Source organism: Pan paniscus, chromosome 6, assembly GCF_029289425.2.
Source record: "Pan paniscus chromosome 6, NHGRI_mPanPan1-v2.0_pri, whole genome shotgun sequence".
NCBI classification, from domain to species: domain Eukaryota; kingdom Metazoa; phylum Chordata; class Mammalia; order Primates; family Hominidae; genus Pan; species Pan paniscus.
The window spans coordinates 119,487,835-119,514,244 of record NC_073255.2 but is presented as its reverse complement, the minus strand read 5'-3'; the positions used below and the strand labels follow the sequence as shown (position 1 = coordinate 119,514,244).

At 48.9% G+C, this 26,410-nt stretch overlaps 1 protein-coding gene across 4 annotated transcripts in view; it reads right to left on the bottom strand.

The window, feature by feature from the left end:
* COL26A1 (collagen type XXVI alpha 1 chain) overlaps positions 1-26,410 on the bottom strand; it is a 195,850-nt gene that overhangs the window by 54,485 nt on the left and 114,955 nt on the right. The gene's annotated exons all lie outside the window — the stretch shown is intronic.

The window sequence follows — 26,410 nt, the reverse complement described above, 5'->3', positions numbered from 1 at the left end:
CGAATCAGGCGAGCATAGACAGGGGAGGAGGTTGGCCCTGGTCCCTAATCCCAACATGAGAGGGTCAGCATGGGGCAAAGAGGTGGTGCCAGTGGGCCGGGCACCGTGGCTCATGCCTGTAATCCCAGCAGTTTGGGAGGCCAAGGCGAGCAGATCATTTAAGGTCAGGAATTTGAGAGCAGCCTGGCCAAAATGGTGAAACCCTGTCTCTACTAAAAATACAAAAATTAGTGGGGTGTGGTGGCACGTGCCTGTAATTCCAGCTGCTCAGGAGGCTGAGACAGGAGAGTCGCTTGAACCCAGGAGACAGAGGTTGCAGTGAGCTGAGATTGCACCACTGCACTCCAGCCTGGGTGATGGAGTAAGACTGTGTCCCCAAAGAAAAAAAAAGAGGTGTTGGGGCTCAGCTGGGGTAGTGAGCTCAGGGACACTGGGGAGCTGGGGGACACCTGCAGATGGAGGGCCCTGCTGGGCTCAGGGTCGCCTGCCCACATCCTGAGCTCGCTGCAGAGAGAAAGGGTCAGCTCAGGCGTGACACATGGTCTCCTTCCTGGAAGTTACCATAAATACTGAACTACTGTGAAACAGAAAGTGGCAGGCCTAGGTTCTAACAAGGGACTCTCCAAGGAGGAGAATGGCCATTGCTCCCTACTCATGTCCCTTGGAGGTGTCACCTCCCTGCTCACAAACCTGACCAGTGCCTGTGACTTCAGGACTGAAACAAAAGTTCCAGCACCTTCCCTTGAGGCAATCTTGTGTGGTTCAGACCCCCTGTCTGCAGGTGCTGGGACTTTGTGAGCCATGCAGACCCTTAGCTGGGCACAGTGGCTCACGCCTGTAATCCCAGCACTTTGGGAGGCCGAGGTGGGATGATCACTAGAGGCCGGGAGGTCAAGACTAGCCTGGACAACATAGCAAGACCCTGCTTCTAAAAAAATACGAACATTAGCCAGGTGTGGTGATGTACACCTGTAGTCTCAGCTACCTGGGAGGCTGAGGCTGGAGGATCCCTTGAGCCCAGGAGTTTGAGGCTGTAATTGAGTGATGATCGCACCACTGAACTCCAGCCTGGGTGACAAGGCAGGGCAGGGTAGGGCGACACTCAGGCCCTGTCCCAGACCTATCAATCCTAATCTGCATTTAAATAGGACCCCCCAGGGTGACTCCTGCATGTGGGACAGTTTGAGAAGTGCTGTTTATATTTCATTTTCCAACCATCATTTCTGAGACATACAAACCAGGAGGTGGTGACCGTCCTGTTGTCACCAGCACCGTGCATTGTTAGAGAACAGAGGCGAGAGGGGACCCCACAGACCTTGCCCCAACACCCAGTTCTGGGGCCTGGGAGGAAGGTGCATCACTGATGAGAGAAGAAATCACAACAAAGGCATGTAACAGGAGTAACTGCGTATATGAGGCCCAGGCTCTATTCTTCACAATGGTAGATGAGCTGGAGAAGGTTCTGGGGGCAGCAGGCAGGCTGGGCCCTGGGGAGCCACAGAGGGACTGGGCAGCTCACCCTGAGAAGGAGGAGGCAGCAGATGGGCCCCACCTCAGGACCCAAAGTCACTGGGCGGACACCATGTAGAGCAGCTCCCGCCCCTTAGAGAATGAGCTTTCAGCACAGAGCCAGGCGGCCCCCAGGAAGGAGGGAGTGCCCGTTCCTGTAAGTGCCCAAGAAGAGATTGGACAGCCGCTTGGGGAGCATGGCAACAAGAGGGGGGCATGCTTCCCCAGACCCTGTGAGCTGAGACTCCCATGGGCTGAGCCACCCACCCACATTGGGTCAGAGGAGGGGGCTCCCAATCCAGCCACCCTCCCAGGCTGCAGTGGAACAGCCCCTTTCATGGGTCCCCCCTGACAGTGGGGCTCCAGCCCAGCTCCAGCCCAACTCCGGCCCCGGTCCTGTGTTCTCCACAGCACCTGCCAGTCCCTGAGGGGCCTTAGCCTCCAGCTTGGCAGGAGTTTCTGAGTCTGGGACCTGTTAGTATAGAAAGCCCAATCCCTTCTTGGAACCTCAGTTTCCCCATTAGAACAAGAGGGGATTGGGCCAAATGACCTCAAAGGCTTTGGAAGGGGTAATATATCCCATGTGTATTTTTCTTGAGCATAGCTGGGTTTTGTGTTGTTGTTGTTGTTGTTTTTTGAGACTGAGTCTTGCTCTGTCGCCCAGGCTGGAGTGCCGTGGTGCGATCTCGGCTCACTGCAACTTTCGCCTCCCGGATTCAAGTGATTCCCCCGCCTCAGCCTCATGAGTAGCTGGGATTACAGGCATGTGGCACCATGCTCAGATAATTTTTGTAATTTTAGTAGAGACAAGGTTTCGTCCTGTTGGCCAGGCTGGTCTTCAACTCAGGTGATCTGCCCGCCCCAGCCTCCCAAAGTGCTGGGATTATAGGCGTCAGCCACCGCACCCGGTCTTCAAGCATAGTTTTGAACTAGATTTTTCTAGGGAGCCTGGCTTCCATCTCTGGAAAGACCAGGGAACACTTCCTGGAGGAGGTGTCTGGTGAATCTGGAAGAAAGGGCGGAAGATTTTGGAGCTGCACACGCAGCCCATGTACATGTACTCACTATGCACACACACAGCCCATGTACACACAGGGCCCATGCATGCACACACATGCACACAAACTCAGCTGTTTGTATACACAACCTGTGTTTGCACACATAGTCCACGCTTGTACACAGCTCATGTACACACACAGCCCATGGCGCACACTCACACACACATACTTTCTATGAGCATGCACCTCCAAGAGTCTGAGCACCCCTTTGGACAAAGCCCTGTGCTGGGCACCATGGGGATGAACCCAGTGACCATCTTGCTCAAATGGAGTGTGACACAGTGCAAAGGATACAGGCCTGGGGCAGAAACAACAGGCAGAGAGTGACAAGGGCTGAAAAGAGGGGCAGCTCCTGGAGGGAACCTGGCTTCCATCTGGACAGACCAGGGAAGGCTTCCTGGAGGCGGTGTCTGGTGAATATGGAAGAAGCAGGGGAAGATATTGGAGCTGAAGAAACTGGCTATCTTCAAGGGGTGTCACCTCTGAGCTCCTCCTGGCCTTGCCCCACCACTGCTGCGGAGGCATTTAGGTACCCCAGGCCCAACACAGTGGCCATGGGAGCTGGAACAGGCCTGGGGCCGATATGGGGATGTATGCGTGTCTCCTAGCCAATGACTCTCGTGGCCCCCAACCCACTTACTCCCTGATTCCACAGGATTATTCCAACTGGCAGGTTCCTAAGCATTTTTTTTTTTTTTTTTTTGAGACGGAGTCTTGCCCTGTCGCCCAGGCTGAAGTGCAATGGCTCGATCTTGGCTCACTGCAACCTCCGCCTTCCCGGTACAAGCGATTCTCCTGCCCCAGCCTCCCTAGTAGCTGGGATTACAGGCGCCTACCACCATGCCCGGCTAAATTTTTTTTGTATTTTTAGTAGAGACAGGGTTTCACCGTGTTGGCCAGGCTGGTCTTGAACTCCTGACCTCGTGATCCGCCCGCCTTGGCCTCCCAAAGTGCTGGGATTACAGGCGTGAGCCACCGCCCGGTGGTTCCTAAGCATTTCTAACAACCTCATTTAGACAATCAGGGCACTTTTCTTTTTTTATCTATTTATTTATTTTTTTATTTATTGAGACAGAGTCTCGCTCTGTTGCCGAGGCTGGGGTGCAATGGCGCGATCTCGGCTCACTGCAGCTTCAGCCTCCGGAGTTCAAGTGATTCTCCTGCCTCAGCCTCCCAAGTAGCTGGGACTACAGGTGCCCACCACCACGCCCAGCTAATTTTTGTGGGGTTTTTTTTAGGTATGGGGTTTCACCATGCTAGCCAGGCTGGTCTCGAACTCCTGACCTCAGGTGATCTGCCCGCCTCGGCCTGCCAGTGTGCTGGGTTTACAGACATGAGGTACCGCGCCTGGTCTGGTATTTTAGATCAGATGCGGGCCATGCAGACAGCAAGCTGGCCAGGGCATCACCTCCTGTCCAGTGTAATGAACAGACATCAGCAGAGGAGAAGTTGGGAGGTGGTCTCCAAACTCCTGGATGTTGAAAAAACCATAAGCAACGGCCAGAAGGAAGTGCACTTGCCAAGTGTTTGGGATCGAGATGGGGGTACGGGTGTCCCTCCAAAGAGAAAGACAGCTATGAGCCTTGTAGCCCAGAGAGGAGGAGAGACCACAGCAAGTACAGATGTCCTGCTCAACTTGCCCCCTCTCCCGGCAATCCCCGCTTCAACCCTGGAAAGGCTAGGAGGGGTGGCGAGAGAGGCGGGGACGTTGCAATGGCAGAGAAGGCACGCATGCCCCAGCCTACTCCAAACAGCCACAATAGCAGGCCCCAAATGCAGAAGGGGCAGGTTCAATGCTGAACCAAGTTTGGAGTTTTGCTTATTCCATAGAACAAGACAGCTAATTGATGCATCATAGCTTATGACTTCAACTGACTGTCAAATGGCTATGGGAATGTCCAGTTTCCACTCAAGGGTAAGAGTAGAACACTGCCCCTACCCACTGTGCCTGAATACATTTTAAAGGGAGCACAGGAAACCATAACAAAGGTGCTTTTTTTTTTTTTTTTTTTAAGGAAGGGACTCCCTCTATCACCCAGGTTGGAGTGCAGTGATGTGAACAACATGGCTCACTGCAGCCTCCACCTTCTGAGCTCAAGTGATCCTCCTGCCTCAGCCTCCAGATTAGCTAGGACCACAGGTATATGCAACCATGCCTGGCTAATTTTTTTCTTATTTTTAATATTATTTTTATTATTATTTTTGAGACAGAGTTTCCCTCTGTCACTCAGGCTGGAGTGTAGTGGTGCAATCTCAGCTCACTGTAACCTCCACCTCCCAGGTTCAAGTGATTCTCCTGCCTCAGCCTCCAGAATAGCTGGTATTACAGGCATGCGCCACCATGCCCAGCCAATTTTTGTATTTTTAGTAGAGACAGGGTTTCACCAGGTTGGCCAGGCTGGTCTCGAACTCCTGACCTTCAGGTGATCCACCCACCTCGGCCTCCCAAAGTGCTGGGATTACAGGTGTGAGCCACCGCACCCGGCCATGGCTAATTTTTATATATTTTGTAGAGACAGGATCTCACCATGTTGCCCAGGCTGGTCTCAAACTCCCAAGCTCAAGTAATCCTCCCACCTTGGCCTCCCAAAGTGCTGGGAGTATAGATGTGGGCCAATGTGCCCAGCCCTGTGCTCAGCTTTAAATCAAGAGTCCTAACGCCCACCTCGTGATGGCTGGGAGGATGCAGAAGGTCGAGGCTGTGGACACACAGTCCCCAGGTCAGCCAGTGCCAGGGATCCCCGCGAGCTCCAGCCAAGGCACCTCTTGCGGCCTCCCCCTCCCCAGCCGACCTTCCCGGGATGGGCTATGCCTCGCGCCCCCAATCTGGAAAGCATTGAGGCCGAATGGCTCCATTTCAAGTACAATTATTACAAACCCTTCAGGGAACGTGAGCTCCAAAATGAAATCTCTTTGTCAAAACTTTCATTAATGCACAGTTTGTGCGGGGATCGGCTTACACGCCGTGCCTGAGAGCGCTCGATGAAGACCAGATTCTCAGGGGTGCCGTGCGCGGTGGGGAGCCAGCACCAAGCCTCCCTCGCCTTTGCAAACCCTGGGGAAATCCTCTCCAGCCTGCGTCTCCCAACAACAATAGCCTTTGACTTGGGAAAACATCCTGTTGAATTTCACCAAAGCCTGCAACATACATGTCTAGAAGAACATCTCACTGCTTGCTTGTTTCAAAGACCTTCTCTAAATGAAAAGCAACATCACGAAATAAATCCAGAGTGTGCAGAGTGGAGACTCCACTACATGCATCCACAGCCTTGGTGTCGCCGGCAGGGTCACTGTTTCTCATGCAAAGAAAGGCAAACAAACGCTTAGAGGCATCGGACACTTGCTCAAGGCTCACCAAGGTGCTCAGAGCCAGTGTGAGAACCCGGGGCTCCCAATTCTTGCGCAGTGCTCATGCCACACTCTGCGGGCTGTGCACACCTGGGTCTCCTCTCTCTATCATTCTGGTGTAACTCTGAGGTCCCCAAAGGCAGGATGTTGTGTGTCCAGGGGGAGCCCCGAGGAACTCAGCACTGGGGGCAGCCTTGGCTTTACTTTTTCTGTGTTACATGAAACTGATAAGAAAGAGGTCATTGGTTTGGACTGAACTCCTGCCCTAGGCTCCAACAGACCAAACCAAAATGGAGTCACTCATGCTAAGATTCACATCACCAAAAAGAAACTAAGATCTTTATCCGACCTGCTGAGAAATCCGGCGAGAGAGACAATAGCCGAACTGGCCAGTTTTAGCCTGCATGATGACGAAGCCATCCTCTGCTTCAACCTTTACAAGAAAAGTAACTTTGAAATGACCAATTGGCTTTTTGTTCTCTGTGTTAGCTTTTCTCAGTCCTTTTCTGCCTTCAAAAGCCAACCTCCACTACTTGGCTCATTGCAACACTCATGAATATAGGGTCTCGCTCTGTTGCCCAGGCTAGAGCGCGGTGGTGCAATCAAAGCTCCCTGAAGCTTCAAACATCTGGGCTCAAGTGGTCCTCCTGCCTCAGCCTCCCAAGTAGCTGGGATTACAGGTGCATGACACCACACCTAGCAAATTTTTAAAAAATGTTTTTGTAAGATGGGGCCTCGCTATGTTGCCCAAGCTGGTCTTGAACTTCTTGGCTCAAGTGATCCTTCCACCTTGGGCTGCCAAAGTGCTGGGATTACAGATGTGAGCCACTGCGCCTGGCCTTTTATTTATTTATTTTTTTTCTGAGGCAGGGTCTTGCTCTGTTGCCCAGGCTGGGGTGCAATCGTGCAATGACAGCTCATTGCAGCCTCAGCCTCCTGAGCTCAAGTAATCTTCCCACCTCAGCCTCCTGAGTAGCTGGGACTACAGGCATGCACCACCACACCTGGCCAATTTTTTGTATTTTTTGTAGAGACAGGATTTTGCTATGTTGCCGAGGCTGGTCTCGAACTCCTGGGCTCAAGGAATCTACCCTCCTTGACCTTCCAAAGTGCTGGGATTGCAGGCATGAGCCACTGCGTGTGGCCAGGATTAAATACCTTTAAGAGGCTCAGCCCAGTGCCTGGGTTTCAAGGTGCTCAGTACATGTTAGTCAAAATAGGGTGAACTTGACACAGGAGGAGCCTCCCGCTCCCTGGGTCACATGTCATGTTTCCAGAACTATTTCTGTTTGTTTTTTTTGAGATGGAGTTTTGCTCTTGTCCACCAGGATGGAGTGTAATGGCCTGATCTTGGCTCACTGCAACCTCTGCCTCCCGGGTTCAGGTGATTCTCCTGCCTCAGCCTCCCAAGTAGCTGGGACTACAGGCACACACCACTGCACCCAGCTAATTTTTGTATTTTTAGTAGAGACGGAGTTTCACCATGTTGGCCAGGCTGGTCTCGAACTCCTGACCTCAAGTGATCTGCCCGCCTCGGCCTCCCAAAATGCTGGGATTACAGGCGTGAGCCATTGGGCCTGGACTTTATTCTTCTACTTTCTTAATAAACTTACTTTCGCTTTACAGACTCACCCTGAATTCTTTTTTTTTTTTTTTTTTTTGAGACAGGGTCTCACTGTGTTGCCCAGGTTGAATGGCACTATCTCGGCTCACTGCAACCTCCACCTCCCAGGTTCAAGTGATCCTCCTGCCTCAGCCTCCTGAGTAGCTGGGATTACAGGCATGCGCCATCACGCCTGGGTAATTTTTGTATTTTTGGTAGAGATGGGTTTTCGCCATGTTGGCCAGCCTGGTGTCAAACTCCAGGGCTCAAGTGATCCATCCGCCTTGGCCTCCCAATTACAGGGGTGAGCCACCGTCCCTGTCCAAGAACTCTCTCTTGGGGTCTAGATCTGCACCCCTTTCCTGTGGAGTTTGAAGACCCCACAGAGGAAGAGGATGAGCGTAGAACGCAGCTTCTTCCCCTCTCAGTCCCAGGACCTCGCCCTGCACTCTTCCAGCCATCAACCATCTCCACACTTCGGCCCACTCCAAAACCCCCAAACCCCAGCCCCAAACTCCTCAGGGAGATAGATTTGAGGTTTCCTCCCATCTCCTCATTTAGTGACGCTATGATTAAACCTTTTTCTCTGCTGCAATCTGGTGTCTTGGTAAATTGACCTGCTGTGTGCATTGGGCAATGAACCTATTCAGTTACCCGGGCATTAACCCCATGGCCCTGGCCACAGCCGACTGGTCCAGGAATCAGCTGCCTTTAGACTCTGACCAGTAGGAGTTCTCCACTCTGGATGGAAGCAGATGGTCTTGGGAAATGCAACATCTGGTTTGCCAGGAGACGTGGGCCGCTGGGAACTGGGCCATGCCTAGTCATGCTAAGCCGCCTTTTTTATTTTTTTCCCTGAGACAGGGTCTCGCTTTGCTGCCTAGGCTGGAGTGCAGTGTTGTAATCATGGTTCACTGCAGCCTCAATCTCCTGGGCTCAAGTGATCCTCTTGCCTCAGCCTCCCAAGTGGCTGGTACCACAGGCCTGGCTAATTTTTTTTATTTTTTGTAGAGACAGGGTCTTACTATGTTGCCCAAGCTGGTCTCAAATTCCTGGGTTCATGTGATCATCCCGCCTCGGCCTCCCAAAGTGCTGGGCTTACAGGTGTGAGCCACTGCGCCCAGCCTTGAACCACGTTTCTGGTTATGTGTGAGGACTTTGAAGGCCCTAGGCACAGAGTGACCAGATGCCAGATGTGGTGGCAAAAATACCCTACGCTGGCCGGGCGCGGTGGCTCACGCCTGTAATCACAGCACTTTGGGAGGCCGAGGTGGGCGGATCACAAGGTCAGGAGATTGAGACCATTCTGGCTAACATGGTGAAACCCCGTCTCAACCAAAAATAAAAAAATAAAAAATAAAAATAGCCTGGCATGGTGGTGGGTGCCTGTAGTCCTAGCTACTCGGGAGGCCGAGGCAGGAGAATGGCGTGAACCTGGGAGGCGGAGCTTGCAGTGAGCCGAGATCATGCCACTGCACTCCAGCCTGGGCGACAGAGCAAGACTCCATCTTAAAAAAAAAAAAAAAAATTCCCCAGGCTGCCCATACATAGCCCCTGCCTGTGCCCATGCACCAAATCCCCCCTCCAGAGGTGCCCTGGAAGCTTGAATTGCTCGACAGCTTCTCTTGGAAAGAGAGGGAAATCAAGTCAACATGTTTTGGAAAGCTCTGACTACCAGGGTCTCCAGCACCTGTTCTGCCGGACAACCTGGCTGCCTCAGGCAGATAAAGCTCTAACCCTGTGTGTTGGGTTCCAGCTGGGACTGATGGCTCCTCTACCTGAGGTGGGAGGGGGGCGCCGATCCCCCTGATCTCCTGACATTCTCAGCAGATAACGTAATGCCTCTTTAAGACAACACTCAGGATCTTTTTCTCCAGGCCAGAATAATATCAGGTCAATTACTTTCTTAAACCGCAGCAGCTCCTTCAGGCTGCCTTTCGTCAGGGGGAGGGTTTGGAAGCCACGGGGAAGGAAGCCCAGGGCTGAGATGAAGGCAGCCCCTCTCCCCATAGAGGAGATGAATCACGACCAACTCTAGGCAGCACACATTCAGGCACTGATTCAGAGAGAGGGTCTCGCTTCCAACCTACAGTGTACGCTCTGGGCAGCCTGTGCTCCCAGCCATGGCGCCGGGACCAAGCCAAGTCACGTTCATACCATTAAACAAGTGCAGCTGGAAGAGCTGGGACTGGAGGAGGAGCGGGCTGGGCCCCCTGCTGTGGCTTCCTTGACTTAATTCACTCTCTCACCCATTCACCAAACCTGCATGATTGGCTGTAGTCAGCTTGTCTGCAATGTGCAAACCTGGCTGGAAATGCAGACGAAACTCAATCCTGCCCCTCAAGGGGCTCTGAGTCTGTAACCTAGGCTCTTAGCCAGGGTCCAAGGATAGAAATCAGGGATGGGTGAACTTTGATGGGAAATAGAACTACGCCTTTACTTTCACCAAACTGCGATTTAGCATCTCTTCCTATTACGAATGTAGTAACAACAACATCAACAATGCAATAGACAGCCAGGCGCAGTGGCTCACATCTGTAATCCCTGCATTCTGGGAGACTGTGGCCAGCAGATCACTTGAGGTCAGGAGTTCGAGACCAGCCTGGTCAACATGGTGAAACCCTATCCCTACTAAAAATACAAAAATTAGCCGGGCATGGTGGCAAGTGCCTGGAATCCCAGCTACTCGGGAGGCTGAGGCAGGAGAATTGCTTGAAGCCAGACAGCGGAGTTTGCAGTGAGCTAACACCACTGCACTCCAGCCTGGGCAACAGAGAGACTCTGTCTCAAACAAAACAAAACAAAACAAAACAACAATGCAATAGAAGTAGAAGTATCTGTGTCTTCATTCCCAATCGAATTCACACAATTATTGCCACTGTCTTGAAATACCCTTCCCGCTCATTCCTACTCCAACATTCTGAAAGTTGTCAGCCTTACTGTGGGATCTTGCTGTTTGTGTTAGGAAAGAAACACACACATCATTCTGTATTTTTTTTTTTTTTGAGACAGAGTCTCGCTCTGTTGCCCAGGCTGGAGTGCAGAGGCACGATCTCAGCTCACTGAAAGCTCCACCTCCCGGGTTCCCGCCATTCTCCTGCCTCAGCCTCCCGAGTAGCTGGGACTACAGATGCCCGCCACCACGCCCGGCTAATTTTTTTTTTTTTTTTTTTTTTTTTTTTTTTTTTAGTAGAGATGGGGTTTCACTGTGTTAGCCAGGATGGTCTCAATCTCCTGACCTCGTGATCCTCCACCTTGGCCTCCCAAAGTGCCAGGATGACAGGCGTGAGCTACCGCGCCCGGCCATAATTTGATTTTTTAAAACAAAATTCCGATGCACTGTATTTCATGGTCATTGATAATCCTCATAGCTCATTTTATGCACTTAAAAATACCGTTCTGAGAAAGAGTCTACAGGATTCAGCAGACGGCCAAAGAGGTCCACAAGCGAAGAGCCCTGGCCAAGGTGACAACTGTTCTCACCTAGTGTGGTGAGGACTTGAACTAATTGCAAAAGCCAGCTCTGCAGGAACCCAGTAGTCAGGAGGGCTTCATGGAGGCGGGGACTTCTGAGCTGAGCCTTTGCAGATGGACTAGAGCCTGCCAGGCAAACACTGAAGGGGTAAGGGTGGAGTATTGGGGCCTAAGCATGGAGGAAGGAGGGAAGAGTGGCCAGTCTGATAGAGTGGGCGGGGTGGGGAGGGAGGCAAGGGCAGGGGGAAGGGGGTGGGCAGCCTGGTCCATCCTAGCTTCTTGCAGTGAGATGGGGAAAGACACACTTTGGCTTGAGACAGATCCTGGCTCTGACATTTCCCGGCTGAATGTCCCTGAATAAAGTAACCTCTCTTCCCCATTCTTATTCTCCTCTGTGAAAGGGGAATGATGATTTCCATCTTGTTTGAGGACTAAATCTGACAATGGGCCAGGTGCAGTGGCTCACACTTCTAATCCCAGCACTCCAGGAGGCCAAAGTGGAGGATCACTTGAGCCCAGGAGTTTGAGACCAGCCTGGGCAACACAGCAAGACCCCTATCAAAAATTAGCTGGGCGTGGTGGTGCACGCCTGTAGCTCTAGCTACTTTGGAGGCTGAGATGGGAGGGCCACTTGAGCCCAGGAGCTGGAAGCTGCAGTGAGCTGTAATCACACCACTGCACTCCAGCCTGGGCAACAGAACAAGACCCCATCTCTATTTTTATTATTTATTTATTTATTTATTTTTTGAGACACAGTCTTGCTCTGTTGCCCGGGCTGGAGTGCAGTGGCATGATCTCAGCTCACTGCAACCTCCACCTCCGGGATTCAAGCAATTCTTCTGCCTCAGCCTCCTGAGTAGCTGAGATTACAGGCGCCCACCACCACACCCAGCTAATTTTTGTATTTTTAGTAGAGATGGGGTTTCTCCGTGTTGGCCAGGCTGATCTTGAACTCCTGACCTCAGGTGATCCTCCTGCCTCAGTCTCCCAAAGTGCTGAGATTACAGGCATGAGCCACCGCGCCCGGCCTGCAACTGTATTTTAAAAAATAATAAATAATCGTTTTAAAGTAAAATAATAATTTTGACAGTAGTTGATGGCCATGGTTTGCCCACCACACCTCATACCTAGAGGATCCCCAAGAAACAGTGGCAAATCCTCATCATGTTCCGTGTGATTTTTGCTATTATTTTTATCTATTGCTTTTCCTTAAGGGAAAATAACAGTAGTTTTCCGTCAAGATTCTACTGTCTGGACAAGAGGAAAGAGCAGGAAATGTCACTTCCAAGAGGATTCAGTTCTCACCCTCTTAAATTCAACATCCAGGCTTCCTCTGGCCCCCACTGTCTCGGCCTCCAGGTGAGCACCCTGCCCTCATCATTCCATCCCAGCAGGATTTTCCCCAGAGGACCCCAGCCTGTCCACCCATCCTGTTGTACCAAAGTTCCCACACCTCAGAGGGGACATGCATCCCAAATGCCAGGTCCTCCAACTATCAGAAGAATGTGAACCAGAGCAAGTCCATCTTAAATAGGAGCTAGGCAAAACGAGGCTGAGATCTACTGCGTGCATTCCCAGATGGTTAAAGCATTCTAAGTCACAGGATAAGATAGGAGGTCAGCACAAGATACAGGTCATAAAAACCTTGCTGATAAAACAGTTTGCAGTAAAGAAACCGGCCAAAACCCACCAAAACCAAGATGGCGATGAGTGACCTCTGGTCGTCCTCACCGCTACACTCCCACCAGCACCATGACAGTTTACAAATGCCATGGCAACACCAGGAAGTTACCCTATATGGTCTAAAAAGGGGAGGCATGAATAATCCACCCCTTGTTTAGCATATCATCAAGAAATAACCATAAAAATGGGCAACCAGCACCCCTCAGGGCTGCTCTGTCTGTGGAGTAGCCCTTCTTTTATTCCTGTACTTTCTTCATAAACTTGCTTTTGCTTTGCACTGTGGACTTGCCCTCAATTCTTTCTTGTGTGAGATCCAAGAACCCTCTCTTGGGGTCTCTATTGGGACCCCTTTCTTGTAACACAACCACACATTTGGGACGGCCACCAGTGGTGTGCTGGTAAGTGTTTAACAACCAGCTCTCTGTAGTGTCTGTCAATTTCCATGGTGTAAATACTCCCAGCATGGCCAATTTCAAGCCACCAATACGACACCCCTGCACGGGAGTTGGGAGGCAATACACAAAACCAGCTCTCGTGATCTAGTTGAAGGTGGCTTCAAACACAGCTGACCATGCCGTGCAGGGGGGAGCATGCACAATCATCCCCATTTTTCAGGTGAGAAAATTGAGGCTCACAGGGCTTAAGGTAATAGTGCTTTTTTTTTTGCCTCACACATTCAAGCAATGTTTGTGCCTCAGCCTCCTGAGTAGCTGGGAATACAGGCATGTGCCACTATGCCCAGCTAATTTTTTTTTTTTTTTTTTTTTTTTTTTTTGAGACAGAGCCATTCTCTGTCCCTAGGCTGGAGTGCAGTGGCGTGATCTCAGCTCACTGCAACCTCATGTAATTCTCCTGTCTCAGCCTCCTGAGTAGCTGGGATTACAGGTGGCCACCACCATGCCTGGCTAATTTTTGTATTTTTAGTAGAGACAGGGTTTCACCATGTTGGCCAGGCTGGTCTCGAACTCCTGACCTCAGGTGGTCCGCCCACCTTGGCCTCCCAAAGTGCTGGGATTACAGGCATGAGCCATGGTCCATGGTGCCCGACCTTTTTTTTTGAGATGGAGTCTCACTGTGTTGCCCAGGCTGGAGTGCAATGGTGCAATCTCCGCTCACTGTTATCTCCACCTCCTGGGTTCGAGTGATTCTTGTGCCTCAGCCTCTCGAGTAGGTGGGATTACAGGCTTGTGCCACCATACCCAGCTAATTTTTGTAGTTTTAGTAGAGATGAGTTTCACCATGTTGGTCAGGCTGGTCTCGAACTCCCGACTTCAGGTGATCCTCCCACCTCGGCCTCCCAAAGTGCTGGGATTACAGGTGTGAGCCACTGTGCCTGGCCTGCCTCTCTGCTTTATCATGGGCCGCCCATAAAAAATGGACTGTTGGCCGGGCACAATGCTCATTCCTGTAATCCCAGCACTTTGGGAGGCCCTGGTGGTAGGATCGCTTGAGCTCAGGAGTTTGAGGCCAACTTGGGCAACATAGCCAGACTGAGACTTTGTCTCTACTTAAAAATTTTAAAAAGGCCAGGCACGGTGGCTCACACCTGTAATTCCAGCACTTTGGGAGTCCGAGGCGGGCAGATCACGAGGTCAGGAGTTCGAGACCAGCCTGGCCAATATGGTGAAACCCCATCTCTACTAAAAAATACAAAAATTACCCATGCATGGTGGCAGGTGCCTGTAGTCCCAGCTACTTGAGAGGCTGAGACAGTAGAATCGCTGGAACCTGGGAGGCGGAGGTTGCAGTGAGCCGAGATCGGGCCATTGCACTCCAGCCTGGGCAATAGTGCAAGACTCCATCAAGAAAGAAAGAAAGAAAGAAAGAAAAGAAAAGAAAAGAAAGAAAGAAAGAAAGAAAGAGACAGAAAGCGAGAGACAGAGAGAGAGAGACAAGAAAGAAGAAAGAAAGAGACAGAAAGAGAGAGAGAGACAAGAAAGAAGAAAGAAAGAAAGAAAGAAAGAAAGAAAGAAAGAAAGAAAGAAAGAAAGAAAGAAAGAAAGAAAGAAAATAGCCGAGTGTGGTGGTGCATACCTCCAGCTACTTAGGAGGCTGAGGAAGGAGGATCTCTTGAGCCCAGGAGTTCGAAGCTGAGGTGAGCTATGAATTGTTTCTTGTGTGAAATCCAAGAACCCTCTCTTGGGGTCTGGATCAGGACCCTGTTCCTGTAACAACATGAGCCAGTTGGAGAGAGGCTCTCAGGTCTCTTGCAGCTCTGGTCAGGCTGAGCACAGAATCACTGTCATTTGCTCTTAGGGTGACAGAGGATGGAATATATCTGGCACCTCTTTCCCTAGCTGGACTCCACATATTCTAACTTCATGTGGGACAGTGCCTTTGGCTGAGGAATCTCAGGGGTTAAACCACAGCTCCTCCAATCCCACAGACTAAAGTCCTGTTGTTAAAGGACTGATTCCCACAAGAGGAAAAAAAAAATCACGGCTCTCATAGAAGTAGAAAATGAACATGTGTCAAAGATTTTATTTAACACATTAATCAAAGAGGGAACAAAGCAGACAGATGCCATGGGCGGTTCAAAGGCAAATTCGTAGAAGCACGGGATCTTGAAGGCAAACACGGAATGCTGCTGTGAATTTACAAATAGACGCGAAACAGGTTTGTCCCCAGGGCAATATCCAATTGCATTCCACCGGACACAAATAACTTACAGGAACGTGGACAAAAATCCATTCTCATGATTACTGCACAACTTTACAGAGCTATAAACTGGCTCAAAGACAATAAAAGGTACAGCTAACCTGGAAGAGTGCACTAGACAGGACACACACAATAAACTTTTTTTTCCTCCTTTAAAAGTCTGCAATTTAATTGGGACAATGAAAAAGTTCTTAAGATGGACAGTGGAGATGGCTGCACGACAGTGTGACGGTACCTAACACGGCTGAATTGAACGCTTAAAACTGGTTAAAGTTCGGGCGCGGTGGCTTACGCCTGTAATCCTAGCGCTTTGGGAGGCCGAGGAGGGAGTATCACCTGAGGTCAGGGGTTCGAGACCAGCCTGGCTAACATGGTGAAACCCTGTCTCTACTGAAAATACAAAAAATAGCCGGGCGTGGTGGCAGGCGCCTATAATCCCAGCTACTCAGGAGGCTGAGGCAGGAGAATCACTTGAACCCAGGAAGCAGAGACTGCAGTGAGCCGAGATTGCGCCACTGCACTCCAGCCTGGGTGACAGAGTTAGACTCTGGAAAAAAAAAATGTGTGCATATATATATATATATATATATATATATAAATTAAAAACGGATTAAAATGTTAAAATGTATTTTATGTATATTTAATTACTTTTTTTTTTTGAGACAGAGTCTCACTCTGTCACCAAGGCTGGAGTATAGTGGCGCGATCTTAGCTCACTGCAACCTCCGCCTCCAGGGTTCAAGCGATTCTTGTGCCTCAGCCTCCCAGTAGCTAGGATTACAGGCACCCGCCACCACATCTGCCTAATTTTTGTTTTTTGTTTTGGTTTTTTTTTCAGTAGAGATGGGGGTTTCACCATGTTGGCCAGGGTGGTCTTGAACTACTGACCTCACGTGATCTGCCTGCCTTGACCTTCCAAAGTCCTGGGATTATAGGCGTGAGCCACCGCGCCCAGCCTAATCACAATTTTTTTAAAGCCTTCAATGTAAAAGACACTGCAGTAGTTTGAGACCAGCCTGGGCGATATAGTGAGACCCCATCTCTATAACAAAATAAAAAACGATACTGTGATAGCCGGTGGGTGCAGGGTGGGTTCACTTTGTGGTCTGGAAAATCAGTGTTGTGGTGGGGGCCAAACCTGCCCCTGAAGGTGATCTTTTCTGCTCAGAGCCCCTCCAGCCCCAGTGACAGGGCGTGGGCTTATCTTACGGGCAGGGTGGCCAACCACAGGGCTGGCTGGAGGACTGGAGGCCCTGGGGACACAGTGGTGGCCAGAGTGGCCAAGGGTCTCAGGTTTGCACAGAAGCGCGGCATCTCGGAGGTGGGAGGAGAGTCCTGGACCCTGCCCTCCACAGCCCCAGCTTCATGGATGATTTGAGTCCTTCTCTTGAGAGAGATGGGGCCCCTCGAGTGTGCCCTAGAAGGAGCCAAGATGGCGGGGAGGGCACCGAGAGCCATGTCGTGAGAGAGGGGGTTGAAAGAACCCAAGGAAACTGGTTGAAGGCCTGGTAGCAGGCAGAGGAGGCATGCTGGCTGGGGAGCCCTTGGTGCTGACACGGGGTGATGGGGTGCAGGCTACAGAATCCAAGCCTCAGCAAGAGACAGTGACTCTCCAGCGCCATGCCATGAGCAAAGGGTAAAGCTGGGTATCTTAGTCCCGGCCTGGTTAGCCCCAAGGGCAGTCTCTGGCTCACAACACCCTGCCCTCCTCCCCAGGCCTGCTGGGATACTCAGGGTCAAGGTCCTTTTCTCCAGGACCTCGCAAACTGGTGTCCAGTGTCTGTGACCAGCCCTGGAAACACTGGTGCTGCCGGTTCCTGGGTTTCTAGAATATCTGTGCCCCCTCCTCCCCGCCCTGCATCTTCCCAGCTTCCCTGTCTGTCTCCACCAGCACCCCTGGCCTCTCCTCCCACGCCTGCCTGGAATTCCCTTAATTGGGAGCTGTCGGCCCAGGCTCCCTTCCTCCCCCTCCAGCCCTGGGACTGTGCCCGGGTTCCCGGTGCCTGTCTGATGACCATGGGGGCAAACACAGGGCCACGGCCTCCCTGGAGATTTGCCCGAAGGCTTTAGAATTCATCGTACAGGGTCTGATTCCAAAGGAACATAAATTCCATCCTGGAATCCATTACGTTTCTGATCCGCTGGGCAGGAGGAAACGTGGTCCATAGCAAAATAAAAGACATCCTGGAACCCATTACGGACTCTGATAGAAGACAAAGGCAGGGAGAAAGGACATTATGGGATCGACGTGCCTAATAAAAGGCGTGTTGGCATCTCCCTTCCACCGGGATGTGGATTAACAACAGATGTACTACACTAATGTCGATTTGTATGCTAATTTAAAACAACTGCATGGCCTTTGCAGGCAGGAATTCTATAAATGCGCCCGGTCCTCTTCCCTGCAGCTGCTGACGGCAGGGCCAGGGCGGGCGGGTGAGGGCTGTCTCCAGCCCTTCCCGCCACCGCAAAGCTGCCTGTGCAGGGACCTGCCTGTGCAAGTCTGACCTGGAGCCCCCACTGTCCTCAATGTCTCTGCTGAGGCTGGCCTGTGAACCCCAAGACCGGGCTTCAGAGCTCCCTATGGGGTACGACACGGACAGCCTCAGGCTGTGGGGTTGTGGGGGACGTGGAATGGACAGTTGAGCTTAGTCCCCTTGTGAAACTGAAGATCGCTGACTGTTCCCTTCCCAAGGGTCAACTATGCCCAGAGGGTGAAGACGGATCCGAAAATCCCAGAAAATCCCAGAGAATCTGAGACCACTTTTTTTTTTTTTAGAGACAGTCTCACTCTGTCACCCAGGCTGGAGTGCAGTGCTGCAATCTTGGCTCACTGCAACCTCTGCCTCTCAGGTTCAAGTGATTCTCGTGCCTCAGCCTCCTGAGTAGCTGGGACTACAGGTGCCCGCCACCGTGCCCAGCTAATTTTTCTATTTTCAATAGAGACGGGGTTTCACCATGTTGCCCAGGCTGGTCTCAAACTTCTGACCTCAAGTGATCCACCTGCCTCGGCCTCCCAAAGTGCTGAGAATACAGATGTGAGCCATCGTGCCCGGCCTCCGCTGAGATCACTATACACCCCACACCACTATCAGAGGTTGAGAGACAGGATGGGACAATCCCAAGGTCACATGGCTGCCGCGGCTGGGCCTCGGCTCATCCCAGCTGGGCCTCGGCTCATCTCAGCCCTCTGCCTCCCACTGCTCCCACCCCCAACACCTGTAGCCCCAGCACCTACAGGTTTCTGCCAGAATTGTCCATCTGTCCCACCAAAGAGCCTTTCCTGAGGCCTCTTCAGGGCCAGACCCTGTCCAGGGCACTGGGGATGCAGAGATCAGATGACGGCAGGTAAACAAAGGCAGCCATAGGCAGGGGAGTTGGAGTTGGGTGGCAAGACCTGTAACAGAGGCCAGAACAAGCTACTGGGGGCACAGAGAAGGAAGCGACTATGAGGATCACACCCTTTCTGGTCCATTAGCTCACAAGCGTGTGTCCCAGGGGAGTCTTGGTTGCCCCTGCAACATCATAGCCTATGACGCAAAAGACCCAAACTCATACTTGTCACTCAGCATTCATGCCTGATGTCAAAATGTGTCTCCAAAGATGCATGTGTCTGGCCTGATGTGAAAGTCCTCTGGGAGCACCTCACGCAGGTGAGCTGGAACCTGGCTGCTCCCAGGGCTCAGGCAGGTGAGGCAGCATCACCTCTCAGCACCGGCGTGTGCAGAGCTGACCTCTGGCCTTCTCTCTCCTTCCTCCATGTATGCTTCTCTCTTTTTTTCTGACTCTTTCTCTCCCCCGGTAGAAATATATGATGTGAGGCCGGGCATGGTGGCTTACGCCTGTAATCCCAACACTTTGGGAAGCTGAGGCAGGTGGATCACTTGAGGCCAGGAGTTTGAGACCAGCCTGGCCAATATAGTGAAACCCCGTCTCTACTAATAATACAAAAATTTGCCAGGCGTGGTGGCGCATGCCTGTAATCCCAGCTACTTCGGAGACTGAGGCAGAATCATTTGAACCCAGGAGGCAGAGGTTGCAGTGAGCCGAGATTGTGCCACTGCACTCCAGCCTGGGTAACAAGAGCAAAACTCTGTCTCAAAAAAAATTAATTAATTAATTAAATAAAAATACAAAAATTAGCCAGGCATGGTGGCACATACCTGTAATCCTAGCTACTCGGGAGGCTGAGGCAGGAGAATCACTTGAGCCCAGATGACGGTTGTAGTGAGCCGAGATTGTGCCACTGCACTCTAGCCTGGGTGACAGAGCAAGACTCCATCTAAAAATAATAATAAAGGGCCCGGCGTGGTGGCTCACGCCTGTAATTCCAGCACTTTGGGAGGCTGAGGTGGGCAGATCACGAGGTCAGGAGTTCGAGACCAGCCTGACCAACATGGTGAAACCCCGTCTCCACTAAAAATACAAAAATTAGCCGGGTGTGGTGGTGGGCACCTGTAATCCCAGCAACTCAGGAGGCTGAGGCAGGAGAATCGCTGGAACCTGGGAGGCAGAGGTTGCAGTGAGCCAAGATCACGCCACTGCATTCCAGCCTGGGCGACACAGGGAGACTCTGCCTCAAAAATAATAATAATAATAAAATAAGAAGTATAGGATGTGGGGTGAAATTTTGGCACAGCTACTAATTCATTTCTTCAGCATGGCATCTTGCATAAGTTCCTTAATGTCTCTGAGACACAGTTTGTTTCTCCATCAGCAAAGCTACCTCGCAGCATTGCTGAGAGTCTAAAGAGAATGTAAGACCTGAACCAGGCACAGTGTGAATGCTTAGAAGGTGTAAATAAAAGCTAATTTCTAGTGCCAGGCGCAGTAGCTCACATTTGTAACCTTAGCACCTCGGGAGGTTGAGGTGGGAGGCTCACTCAAGGCCAGGAGTTCAAGGCCAGCCTGGGCAACACAGCGAGACCTTGTCTACACACACACACACACACACACACACACACACACACACACACACACACACTTTAAAAAGTTAGCTGGGGCCAGGTGCAGTGGCTCATGCCTGTAATCCCAGCACTTTGGGAGGCTGAAGTGGGCAGATCCCAAGGTCAGGAGTTTGAGCCCAGCCTGTCCAACATAGTGAAACCTCTTCTCTACTAAACATACAAAAATTTAGCCAGGGGTGGTGGTGTGTGCCTGTAATCCCAGCTACTCGGGAGGCTGAGGCAGGAGAACCACTTGAACCCGGGAGGTGGAGGTTGCAGTGAGCTGAGATCGCGCCATTGCACTCCAGCAGCCTGGGCGACAATGCGAGACACTGTCTCAAAAAAAAAAAAGTTAGCTGGACATGGTGGCATGCATCTGTAGTCCCACCTACTTAGGAGGCTGAGGCAGGAGGATGGCTTGAACCCAGGAGTTCAAGGCTGCAATGAGCTATGATCACGCCACTCCACTATAGGCTTGGCCACAGAGCAAGACCCTGTCTCTTTAAAAAAATAATAAAATTAAAAAGGCTGGGCACAGTGGCTCATGCCTGTAATCCCAGCACTTTGGGAGGCTGAGGTGGGTGGATCACGAGGTCAGGAGTTTGAGACCAGTCTGGCCAAGATGGTGAAACCCCGTCTCTACTAAAAATACAAAAATTAGCTGAGTGCGGTGGCAGGTGCCTATAATCCCAGCTACTCGGGCGACTGAGGCAGGAGAATCGCTTGAACCCAGGAGGCGGAGGTTGCAGTGAGCCAAGATCATGCCACTGCACTCTAGCCTGGGTGACAGAGCGAGACTCTGTCTCCAGAAAAAAAAAAAAAAGCTAATTTCTTTCTTTCTATTTTGAGGGTGACAGAGACAAATGTAGTGACTAAATGCCCCATTTTCTTCCCTACATTTCCCTGCTCCCTTAGAGCAGACCATGGTCATATGATTTGTTTGCACCAGTTAAGTTATAAGAGGTTGAGGCCGTAAAAGGTCCACACGCAACTTCCCAGGCATCCCACAGCTGCCAGATGGTGAAACTTCTGTCCCTAAGGAACTCTGTTTTGTTTTTTGTTTTTTTGAGACAGAGTCTCACTTGCCATCCAGGCTGGAGTACAGTGGCACCATCTTGTCTCACTGCAACCTCCACCTCCCAGGTTCCAGCGATTCTCCTGCCTTGGCCTCCTGAGTAGCTGGGATTACAAGCGTGTGCCAACACGCCTGGCTAATTTTTGTATTTTTAGTAGAGATAGGTTTTCACCATGTTGGCCACGCTGGTCTTGAACTCCTGGTCTCAAGTGATCCACCCGCCTCGGCCTCCCAAAGTGCTGGGATTACAGGCATGAGTCACCCTAAGGAGCCCTGAGATGCTCAGCCACTGACCAGCATTGCACATGAAGCAGGAGTAAGACAGGAACTTGTGTTGGCCTAACCTGCTAAAACCTTGGTACTGTTTGTTTCCAAAGTGCAACCTAGTCCATCCTGACTATTACAATATCCTGCATCATGGGGTTATGATAGGGGTGATATGAGATAATGTATGTTAATGTAACTCACACAATATAAGAGCACTCACTTCTCATTTTATTGCCTTTCTGCCACTTCCTTCTCGGGAGGAATTTGGTGCAATTAAAGATTGCAACTTACAGTGAGAGAAAATGGGCTATTTTATTTTCAAAGGCCTCATGCTGAGCTACATAAAAACATCAACAAAAAGGAAAAAGAAGGCCAGGCGCAGTGGTGGCTAACGCCTGTAATCCCAGCACTTTGGGAGGACAAGGCAGGTGGATCCCTTGAGGTCAGTAGTTAGAGACCAGCCTGGCCAGCATGGCAAAACCCCGTCTCTACTAAAAAATACAAAAATTAGCTAGGTATAGTGGCAGGCACCTGTAATCTTAGCTACTCGGGAGGAGAATTGCTTAAACCCGGGAGGCAGAGGTTGCAGTGAGCCGAGATCATGCCACTGCACTCCAGCCTGGGTGACAGAGTGAGACTTGGTCTAGGAAAAAAAAAAAAAAAAGGAAAAAGAGTACATATGATATTAGTGTAATAATAATCATTATTGTTAGCATTTATGGTGCACTTACCACATGGTTAGATTGTTTACTTAAATCCTTACCTAGTCCCGATAATTCTTTGTAGAAAGGACAATATTCCCACTGTCTAAATAAAGAAATTGAAACTTAAGAAGGTTAAGAAGATACCTCTTTAACAGGATGGTGTGTAAGATAACCAGAAAAACCTCTGCTACAAACACTTTGGAATGCTGGACAAAATATACCAAAAATTGGCTGGGTGGGGTGGCTCATGCATGTAATCCCAGCACTTTGGGAGACTGAGGCAGGAGGATTGCTTGAGGCCAGGAGGTCAAGTCAAGCCTGAGCAACATAGCGTGACCCCGTTTCTACAAAATATTTAAAAATCAGCTGGGTGTGGTGGTATGCTCCTGTAGTCCCAGCTACTTAGGAGGCTGAGCAGGGAGGATCGCTTGAGCACAGGAGTTTGAGACGGCAGTGAGCTATGACCGTGCCATGCACTCCAGCCGGGGTGACAGTGAGTCCCTGTTTCAATTATATATATATATATATTTTTTGGGAGATTCTATATAATTATATATATATAATTGTGATAAATGCATAGCTGAGTTCCCAAGAAAGAAAGGAGGTACTTACAAGAATAAGAAAAACTGAAGACACAGAAGCTGCTATATGAAATTATAAAGATGCTATAACTGACCTTGGGTGGGGTGGCTATCATAGTAACTTAGCTGCTTCAGTGTGGGGTTTTATACCCATGCATTTTGATAACCCATGAAATAAGGAAGGACAACCTTCCATGAAAGATTTGCTAGAAAACTGTCTGCTGATCAGCAGAGTGAGGGAACAACGTGGCATCTCCTCTTTGCCTGAATTTAAAAAGAAAATCTCCCCTGATAACATCCAAACCTCAGGCCTGTGCCTTGTTTGGATCTGAGGTTTGAATTAATATCAGAAATTCACTAGCATTTATCCAGAAACCCACAAATCAAGAAACTAACATGAAAATCAACTCCTGCCCAGGATATTCTGGAGTGCCTTGCAAAGCTTTGTGGAAGAATGGTTCCACAATCTGGACTGCTTGTTTTCTCATTGAAAAACAAGCTGTGACAAAGATGAGTTAACCATAAAAAATTACAAAACAAACAAGGAAATAAGCAACCATGAGAGAGGAAATAAAAGCACCAGGGAAGGCCAGGTACAGTGGCTCACACCTGTAATCCCAGCACTTTGGGAGGCCAAGGCGGGAGGATCAGTTGAGCCCAAGAGTAAGAGACCAGCCTGGGCTACATGGTAAAACTCTGTCTTTACAAAAAATACCCCCCAAAAAGCTGGGCATGGTGACGCACGCCTATAGTCCCAGCTACTTGGGAGGCTGAGGTGGGAGGATCACTCGAGTACAGAAGGTCAAGGCTATGGTAAGCCAGGATTGCACTATGACACTCCAGGCTAGGCAATAGAGTGACACCCTGTCTCAAAACAAACAAACAAACAAAAATAAATTAAAACAATCAGAAAGATTAAAGCCCCAGCAACATGAGAAAATAAAAATTCTAATATGAAATAAAAATAAGAATGTTTAAAAATATCAAAGAGCTAAAAGAAGGAGCTAAAAATAGGGTAGAAGTGAAAAGGAACTAAGTATAACTTGGAAAAATTAGAATAATAATAATTAAATTGGTAGATAAAAAGTCTTATTGGACACACTGAAGAGAAGACAAATAAAATGAAAGCTAGATCTGAGAATATTGCCCAAAATGCAAAAGAAATAGAAATTATGAGCAGTTTAGAGACTCAGAGGATAGAATGAGAGAATGAGGATATTATCTGAAAGAACTTCCACTGGGTAAAAACATACAGCTAGATAGAAGGAATAAGTTCTAAATCCCAGCTACTTAGAAGGCTGAGGTGGAAGGACTGCTTGAGCCCAGGAGTTCAAGAACAGTCTGGAAAAACTAGTGAGACCCTGACTCTTAAAAAAAATTGTTTTAGTATTCAATAGTACAGTAGAGAAATTATAGTTAACAATAATTTATTATAGATTTCAAAATAGCTAAAAGAGAAGAATTATAATGTTTCCAACACAGGAAAAATATAAATATTTGAGGTGATGGATATTTGATCATTATGTATTATATACACATATCAAAATATCACATGTACTCCCAAAATATGTACAATGATGATATGCCAATAAAAATGCAAACAAACAAATAATAAAAGGAGTTCCAGAAACAAAGAATAGAGGAAATTTTATAAAGAGGCAAAATCTGAAGAGATAATAGCTTGAGGTTTTCTGGAATTGATTTAAAAATATGTGGATCCTCATGTATCAAGGATTTAAGATTTACAAAGAGTCTTAAATGGGTAAGTAAACTGATACATATCTAGACACCAAATCATAGTGGCTCTGCAGAATTCCAAATATAATGACAAAATACTATAATCAACCAAAGAAAAGGAATGAATTACCTCCAAAGACACCTTCAGTAAATCTTTCAACAGCAACAATAGAGGCTACAAGATAATGGTGTAATATCTCCAAAATGCAGAGGAAATATAACTGTCAACCCAGAATTTTATACCCAGCTAAACCATCATTCAAGAGCGATGTCTAAAGACTAATTTTTGAACAAACAAAACTGAAAGAGGCTTAAATTTGGATGTATTAGGGAGATGCAAATTTTAAAATGATATATAGTTTCTCATCCATTTGTGTCCAAAATGTAATAATTCTGGTAACATCAAAAATTGGCTAGACTGTGGAATAATGGAAAACTTTTATACACTGCTGGTGAAGTGGAAATTGGAACACTGAGTTTGGAGAGCAATTGACAATATGTAGAAGAATTAACTGTAAGTATTTTCTGTCTGGGCAAGCCTTTGCTCACATGCACAAGGATTCAAAGGTAGTCCCTGCAGCACTGTTTGTAATTGTGAAAAAGCAGAAGCAATATATCTGTTAGTAGGGGAATGATAAATAAATGGCAGTATATCCCCACAGTGAAATACTATAAAGCAGTTAAAATCAATGAGAGGCAAAAGAGTCAATATGTATAGATCTTACTAATATTTTGTCAAGTGAAAAAGCAAGCTACAAAATGATGAATTCAGCAGAACATCATTATGCAAATTTTAAAACACACAATAGTATGTTTTGTTTATAGCTATAAATATATATGTAGTAAAAGTAGAGAAATTTGTCTAGGAATGACACCCACCAACTTGATCAGTGTCACATTTTGAAAAAGAGAAAACGCATACAGGATACCTGACTTTAGCCATACCCATAACATTTTATTCCTTTAAAATACACTGTTCTGGATTATTTCAAAATAAAAAGTTAAAAAGGAAACACTGAAGCAAATATGACATAATGCTAACAACTGTTAAATCTCAGTGGTAAGTATATATGTATTTTATGGGGCGTTTTGTGTACTTTCGGTTAATTTGAAATATTTCTTATGTAAATTTTGGAGATTCAGAGTTTTAACCTTACCATTAGAATGGTGAGAGGGACACTAAGGGTGACTGAGTCTGGCTGTCCTGTGTCATGACCTAATTTTACAAAAGGACACTTTATTTTCCTCTGCTCATCTGTTTTGGGCACAGATAGCAGACACACATTTACCACCACACTCTCTCGAAACCCCACCTCAAGTCACAGAAAGGTTTGTGTTTTCTTAAAAGATATCAATGGGCTGGGCGTGGCGGCTCATGCCTGTAAATCCCAGCACGTTGGGAGGCTGAGGTGGGTGGATCACTTGAGGTCAGGAGTTCAAGACCAGCCTAGCTAACATGATGAAACCCCATCGCTACAAAAACACAAAAATTAGGTGGGCATAGTGGTGAGCACCTGTAATCCCAGGTACTCAGGAGGCTGAGGTGGGAGAATCGCTTCAACCTGGGAGGCAGAAGTTGCAGTGAGGCGAGATCTTGCCATTGCCCTCCAGCCTGGGCAACAGAGCGAGACTCCGTCTCAAAAAATAAATAAATAAATAAATAAATAAGAAATATCAATGGACAAGAACAAAGAAATTGACAAGGGTAAAAGAGTCAACAGCAACAGAAACGTGGAAACCGCAAAACAAATGGACAAATGGTAGCTGATT